A 7,933-nucleotide genomic window follows, 5' to 3' on the forward strand; every position below is an offset into this window, starting at 1 on the left:
ATTTGAGAGAGAGAGCATGCAAGAGCAGGGGGAGGGGCAAAGGGAGAGGGAGAAGCAGATTCCCTGCTCAGCAGGGCTCCTGAGGCAACTTGGGGTTCATCTCAGGACCCTGAGACCATGACTTGAACCGAAGCAGACACTTAACGAACTGAGCCACCCAGGCGCCCCAAGTGTGATATGACTATAAAATAATGAGGCTTGAAGAGATACATATTTTGGACAATATATTGGTGTTGAAGTGAAGTTTAATTAAATAAAGCATGCTAATGTGCTTCCCAAACTCAAGTGGCATCCAAACATAAAATGTTGCAATTATAGATTATTTCACAGCACATGTTTATTGATCAGCTCCTTTGATCTCTATCAATAAAATAATAACATTGTTAGGGACCGGGAGGAACGAAATGACTTTGCCCATAGCTATACAAGTCCAGAAAACACAGCACAACCAATATAAAAAGTAATGGCAGGCCGGAGAGGCAATGCATATCCAAGACCATTTAACGATGAGGCATCCTCACCTGTCCCATACACAATCTGGCTTCGGAATATGTTGTTTCCTTTTTTCTGATGGAGCCTTTTTCTCATTGTAATTTCAAATCATGACAGCCCAGAAGCTGTCATTAAGAATAAGAATAAACTGAAGAAACTTTTCCTCCTCCACAGACAGTATTGCAATCTACGGATGTAATGTGACCGTGGCAGCCGAGAAAGACGCGAAACCAGACAGCTTCCCGATAACTTCGTACCTGGAGCCACTAGTGATTGTGTTTGCGTTTACTCTCAGCGGCAATCACTCAGTCTCACAGTCGGACAACACCTCTCATTCAAAATAAACCTTCCCTTCTTGATTGCTCCGGATCAGGTTGCTGTCATTTCCCATTTCCCGCTGTTTCTGGATCAGAACACATTGCTTTCAGATTCGCCTCTTTATGTCCTCCAAGCAAATGAACAAGCAACGGGATATTTTGAAACATCTTATTACACTTACCAGTCTTATTTGATGCCGCAACAAGTTAAAAACAAATCACAATGACTAATGCTGTGGTTGAAGAGCTGCAATTTCCATTTACCTGTATCTGTGGATAAGAAATGTGGTGAGGTTTTGGACCCGAGACTCTCCGTCCATCATGGTTAAAATTTTACATGTGGGATGAAAGGACTGGAGAAGAGCAGAGTGATTTACTTGTTGCCTTCAGAAAGCAATCTCATTAATTGGTAGGTAGTTCTAAAGCATCACAAATAAAATAAGCTCAGTTTTGGAGAAATATATATCTCCCCATAATGTCTGGGCATTTTTCTAAACACTTGTCATGCCTCTTTCCTATGTTAAGGAAGAGCTTAGATGACGGATACAATACTTTCTGGGTTCCAGTGGCTGTGTTAGCCTCTGGACGGGGTTAGTTCCTCAGAAATGCTTTCTAACACTTGGCACTTTTGCAAAGTCTTTCAACTTTTCTTTGGACCGATGGCCAAGTGTGTTCGGAGAAATGCTTCTGGAACTTTACAGCCTCACCAGGCGCAGCTCAGTCCTTCCAAGCCTGCACCAACCTGACTGACCTTGCTCAGTCTGGCTCCAACCAGCCTGACAGGATGATTCCTTGGTCATCAGTACCTTTAAATCACCTTCTTCCGCAAAAATGTTCCCTGGGGTCCAAGTAAGAGAGAATGCTACGGCATTCCAACATTTTCTCTTTACTCAGGTGTCCAAAAATTGCAATCAAAATACGTTGAAATTGCTTACCTTTGTTTTAGCTCATCTCTTCAAGCTCTGCCCATAGCTCAATGAAACATCTGCAAAAACAAAACAAAACACTTCATCTTCATTGTACATTAATGTCTCTGCCTGTTTTATAGAGATAAGCCCATGGACATGATTATGCTTAACTGGAGGATAGAATAAGATAGAATAGACTTTAAATGAGACACTATTAGAATTAGTAAAGCCTTTTAAACACTGATTTTTTTTTTATAGTCCATATCTGGTGACAAAAAAACCCTAACAACAGCAAAATCTGTGTAGATTAATGTCCTTAATATTTTTTTAAAAATTTATTTATTTAGAAATACACTTTAAGAATTTATTTAGGAATAGAACATTATATTAGGTACTATAAATAGATTATATAGTGTATATACTAGGCTCAGTTCCTTAAGTCAGGAATACTGTAATCCACTTTCAAAGGAGAATCTACAGTTTCAACAGAGAACAAAAATAATTCAACACTGTTTCATCTTGTTTTGCTTTGTTTTGTTTGAGATGTAGAACTAAACTCTCGGGTAACTATTGACTGTCCCAACTTGTGTGTTTTCTTCTGGAGGGAGGTCCTTACGTTCCACCTAAAGTCCAAGGAGTATCATTGGACACCTATGATGAGCTTGAGACCTTAAAGCCCAGAAGGAATGTGAGACCAGTCTGGGCTTTCTATTTGGTTGTTCGGGGGCTCATAATTGGAAGGCCCCCCAAAAAAATCTGCTTGCAAATATTTTTTTTTAAATGTTTCCTGCAGATTATGGGACTTGAGTTTAGGAAGAAGTGGAGGCAAGAGGGCCTATCATTTGCAAATGGCACAAAACAGCAAAATCAAACCCTGTGAAGAGAGTAGAAATGAGATGAATTTACCCAAGATCATCTCCCTGGATACCACCAGCTCAGAGCTAAATTGCTATTGAGGACTTCAAAGCACCAGATCATGTAATCTGACATATAAGGATATATGACACAAGCAATCAAATATTTTAATAATGAAAACACCAAATGAATTAAATATTCCTGTTATATAGGGCTATTAGAATTACTTAAGGGACTTTCTAGATGCAATCTGTTATGTTAAGCACAATGATTCTGCTTTTCAATATGCTAGGCAGAATTTAAAATGCAAGTGATCATATAGGCATGGCAGACCAATTTTTAAACTAGCTGAAGCCCCAACACTTCATTCTGATAGGTGATTACACACTACCACACCTCTCCCCCTCTTCCTTCTTCTCTTCTAAGATATTCAATAATTGACTTAGAAAATAAGATGTCCCTTTAGAAACAAAGAAGACATTAAGAATTTTCCAGCCAAGTAAGAACCCACCCACCTGTTTGTCACAGTAAACATTTGCTTTCAAGATTTCTGTAGGATTCTATTATCATCAAGTCTCAACAAGAAGGAAAATTAAGTCTCATAAAAGAATCACAATTTTGATTGTGCCCAAACTCCCCCTTTTAACATACCCAAAACCAACGTGCTAAGCCTGTCACTCGAGGTCCTTTGGGTTTTGTCCATCCCAAGCCTCAGCCAATGTGGACTCTTCACAGTTAGTCAAGCAGATTCTGTACCTTATTGCTTCTGACAATGACTCAAACTCTGTCCACCTGGAATTCCTGTCTTCTCATTTACCCATTTATTCACTCAGGAACTCAGGATATGTGTACTCATTACTTGGTCTGGGCCAGTCTCTGTGCAGGAAACCCTACACAGGGCTTGATCCCAGGACCCTAGGATTATGACCCGAGCTGAAGGCAGACACTTAACCAACTGAGCCCTACCCAGGTGCCCCCTACCTTTCAGATTTCTAAAGCAGAGAAAAGGAACGGAAGAAAGGGTCCTGAATGGCTTGTGGGTACGGTCACCATCTGCCATGTCCATCACTGAGCTACATTTGGTTGGCTTTTAAAATATCATATCTTAATTTTCCTTAGATATATATTATTGTTATACTAGATATGTATTATTATATGATAATATATTATTATGCATATATAATATGTTGTGTAGATATTATAGAACATAAAATGTATTATCGTATGGAATGTACATGTATATACACACACATATATATGTCTGATTGACGAGAGGTTTGAATGTCAGAATAAATTTTGAATAAAAGAAAAGAAAAAAACTTGCCCCTCCTTGTTCTGGCCTCAGTGCTTTGCACAGAGATTACGCAAATCTAGAATTCTTCAAACTCACCATTAATATATCTATCTTGTACTCTTGTCTCGTTTCTTTTATACAAATTTTAAAACATACACAAAGTAGAGAGGATAATATAATGAGTCCCCTATTGATCCTTCAACCACCTGTGACGATTATCATTTTGCCAATCTTGTGTCATCTATCCTTCCTCTTTTCCTCTGGAATATTTTAAACAAACTAGCTCCATTTCGGTACACAAAATGAATCATTCCTGTATACCTCAAATTTATTTTTTCTTTTTCAAACAAGAGACTGTAAGAGAGTTTTTTTTTAAAGATTTTATTTATTTATTTGACAGAGAGAGAGAGACAGCGAGAGAGGGAACACAAACAGGGGAAGTGGGAGAGGGAGAAGCAGGCTTCCTGCTGAGCAGGGAGCCCGATGTGGGGCTCGATTCCAGGACCCTGGGATCATGATCTGAGCCGAAGGCAGACGCTTAATGACTGAGCAACCCAGGCGCCCCTCTAAAAGAGTTTTAATATGACTCTGAAAACAAAATGGCGAACGGAAAAATGTTACTTGGAAATTCACTCTCTCTTTTATATATGTGCACACACACACACACAAGAGTAACAATAGACTGGGAAAAAAGAGGGAGAGAGAGAGAGAGAAATTTTAAAACGGAAATGCCCGATATCCAGGAACTAGAAGGCTAAGTGGAGTTTCCACCGCCCCTGAAGGAGTACCTCTCACCTATATCTCTCTTAGCCAGAGCTGGATTTCTCCTTCCCCACCCCCACCCTTAAAATTCAGGTCACAGTTTCATTTCATTTACAGTATCACTGACAGTTAAAAATGTAGCAATTAGTATTCTACTCAAGTTTACATTCTTTAGCCTTAAAAAAGTTTTCTGAATTTCAAACTATATGCTAGATGGTAGCTTATTAGGAACTGCCACTGTATCCTAAATGAGAAGCTGTTTAAGGAAAAACCTGACCTCTCCTGTCTTAGATATTTCGATTACATTGACCTTCTGCTCCTACCTGATCCTTTAAGACAAATAATTCAGAGTGTTCACAACTCTTATTAACTAAACAAATACATTAAATATGTATGTATTCATTCACATGCAATGTCCATTTGCTCAGCCATTCACTACACATTGTGCAGGTCCTGTACATATCTGATTGCTAAGATCTTTAAGGATGAAGACCCCGGTCAGGAAATATAACCATGGCACTGTTTTCATAAAGCTAAGCAAACCCACATCCTAAAAGCTCTGTGTGGGAATCAGGGGGAAAGCGGTTGTTCTCTAAACGCCTGGGGAGTAGAAATGCCAATCTGAAAGCGTATTTCCAAAAAGGCATAGTGGCAGGACGGCGGGGTGGGAAATGGGCCTGGCTGGAAGGATCTCTATATGTGTATTTTTATCGTCCATGTGTTGGATGAAGCGGAGAGCTGCCAGATAGCTGCTTTTCCACAGCTTGGAGTTACTGTTGGGAACAGATCCATGTATGGAAGCGAAAGCCGAAAGGCACAGATAAGCAGAGATCCAGCTATGCAAACCATGTTTAGAGACACTTAAAGGACAAGCATCCCAGGTCCTTTCTTTCTGGTAAATTCGGAGAAGCCATCATCCCGGGTCTTTTTTCACATCCAGCCCATGCGGACTGAGCAGCCCAGACTTGACAGAGGTAGGTGCAGGGCTTTTGTGATGAAACTTCTCTAAAGGATCATTCACGTATATTCCCTCCCGAGCTCTTGATGTCCTTTGAGGGAAGCTGCCAGATGATATTTTGAAAAAAAAAAAAAAGAGAGAGAGAGAGAGAGAGAAAGAATGAAAGAAAGAAAGAAGAAGAAAGAAAGAAAACAAAAGAAAGATTTGGGTTGGGGCTGGTGACTAAGAGGTATTTAACAGCTCTGCCTTCACAGAACAGGGCAGCTCGGTTACAGAGGGAAAGTGACAGCGCAGAATTGTTGCCAACTATAAGCCCTTTGTCCAGGGTCACTTACCGTTTGGATTTTTGCGGATACGAATCTTCCTGGATATTGCCAGCACATTTGGAATGGGCCACAGCTTCCCGTGGGTTCTGATACGGGGCATTTTAGGCTGGGTTTGCTAGGATTTGCCCTTTTCCTTGCTTGCTCCTCTGATGCCAGCATCAACTCACACGTGTGGCGAGTTCTTCCTTAGACATGGAAGAGCTGTTTGTAGACGACATTATTATTTTTGGCAGGGCGAGTCATTTTTGCAGTGTTTCTCAGCAGATCGGAGGTTGATTACATCCTGTTCAAAGATTCTTGACTTGCTTTCACAAACACGGGTCTTGCGCAAGTTGAAATTGCTGAAACCAGCTGCAAGCACTGGACTTTTCTCGGTACCTTTAACATTTTTCTTTCTTTTTTGTTAATGACTGCAAACACAGGAACTTGAGGGGAGATTTCTCCAAAGATTATTATAGTTTAGCCATCAGGGATGTTTGAGAATTCTAGATTGTGGCAGAACCACAAACGCTGTGTGTCTCAGGGGTCCAAAGTAAAAGTATAAACGTGAAGACAAGAACAATATCAGTATCTATACGACTCTAGTCTGTTTTCTAAAATACTGGTTAACCCGGGCAAGTCATATCAATAACACTTTGAAATGCTACTCTAGCTAATTACCAAATTGTAATAATTAGATCGTTAAAGCAGTCCTTTTAAAATTGTTGGCAAAATCTGGGAACTATGGCCAAACACTCCCAAAAGTCAAAGGAAAAATTTACAGGTCATATCTGTAAAATGTGTGTGTGTTTCCAAGAATGAATTAAGAGGATTTTTGCACAAGAAAATGAAATGTAAATTTAAGATTTCTCTTGCTGAGAATAACGTGTCTGTATTTCAAGCAAGATTTGAATCCCTTTGTTATTTAGGTTTCCAATCTTAGAGCATGAGAGGGAAAAAAAAAAAAGAAAGAAAAATTGAACGTGGTTTTCCTTCCCTGATGACAAAGCATGACATGCAAAATGATTAATAAACAAGTGTAAGAAAATCATAACATGTTTTATAATACTGACCAAGGAGATATTCTTCAGATAAATTAGCGGGAAAAGCACTTTGCTTAGGGGATATAGATAAGATGACTGCAGTTTTGTGGTGGTTTCTTTCAAATTGTGAATGTTCTGTAATTTTTAAAAAGTGGCAGAGAAGGAGAAAACATGGTTCTATTCCAATAATAATACTTCATCATTATTTAAAAAATTAGAATACTAAAACATGGATGTTTTTATCAAATTATTCCTTTTCATGTCTAGACTATTTACACTGACAACACATTAAATTAACAACACATTCAAACTTACCCTTCACACATCTCTAAAATAGGCTGTTTTACTTCACTTAAAAATACTAATATTCTATAACTGTGCATGCGCACGAGAGAGAGAGAGAGAGACAGAGAGAGACAGAGAGAGGCAGGCAATAAACTATGCCTTCTTTTTTTAAACCAACAGAGGATAAGCTGTCAGAAGTTTAGTTAAAGTACAACAGGCATACAAAAGGATGGCTTTAAAATATTTAATTAAACGCTACATACCAACCAGCTTTTCTAAAGGAACAGCACAGCAGGAGTCCGGGCAATTTTCAAGAAGTAAAAAGGTTATTATAAGTTATGTCACTAGTACTTGTTGACCAGATGCAATGCATAGATGACATCATTGGCTGTTTTCTCAGTTGCTTACTGCCAAGTACATTTCACGTGTGCATTCCTCATGAGAAATGCCTATTCCTGTTTTTCATCAGCAAGCAAATTTGAGGAGCATAATATAAGTAATGAAGAGGGACTTCCTGGTATTTTTATGCGGAGTAAGTGAGCATCTATGAAAAAAAGTGACAAATAGTTAAACTACTTGACCTTTTGACTATGACTTCTAAAGCGCTCAGTGATGACTATACATGTAGAAAATCTTGGGAGGGTCATATTTTGAGAAGGAAATTGAAAGTATTGACAGTCTCATGTGGAGAAAAAAAAGACTTGGATGCTCTAT

At 39.1% G+C, this 7,933-nt stretch overlaps 1 long non-coding RNA gene across 3 annotated transcripts; it reads right to left on the reverse strand.

The window, feature by feature from the left end:
- Window positions 1-319: 319 nt before the first annotated feature.
- On the reverse strand, window positions 320-7,626 carry LOC105237423. 3 transcript variants are annotated; one of them, XR_002142574.2, is made up of 5 exons: window positions 7,483-7,626; window positions 5,922-6,113; window positions 1,745-1,794; window positions 992-1,079; window positions 320-895 (listed from the first exon to the last, which is right to left on the reverse strand). It is a non-coding gene; the product is annotated as an uncharacterized LOC105237423 (long non-coding RNA). The 3 variants fall into 3 exon arrangements; XR_002142573.2 differs by having other exon boundaries at window positions 5,922-6,322; window positions 7,483-7,551; XR_856016.3 differs by lacking the exon at window positions 7,483-7,626 and having other exon boundaries at window positions 5,922-7,438.
- Between the last annotated feature and the right edge of the window lie 307 nt (window positions 7,627-7,933).

This window comes from Ailuropoda melanoleuca, chromosome 4 (assembly GCF_002007445.2).
Source record: "Ailuropoda melanoleuca isolate Jingjing chromosome 4, ASM200744v2, whole genome shotgun sequence".
NCBI lineage: Eukaryota > Metazoa > Chordata > Mammalia > Carnivora > Ursidae > Ailuropoda > Ailuropoda melanoleuca.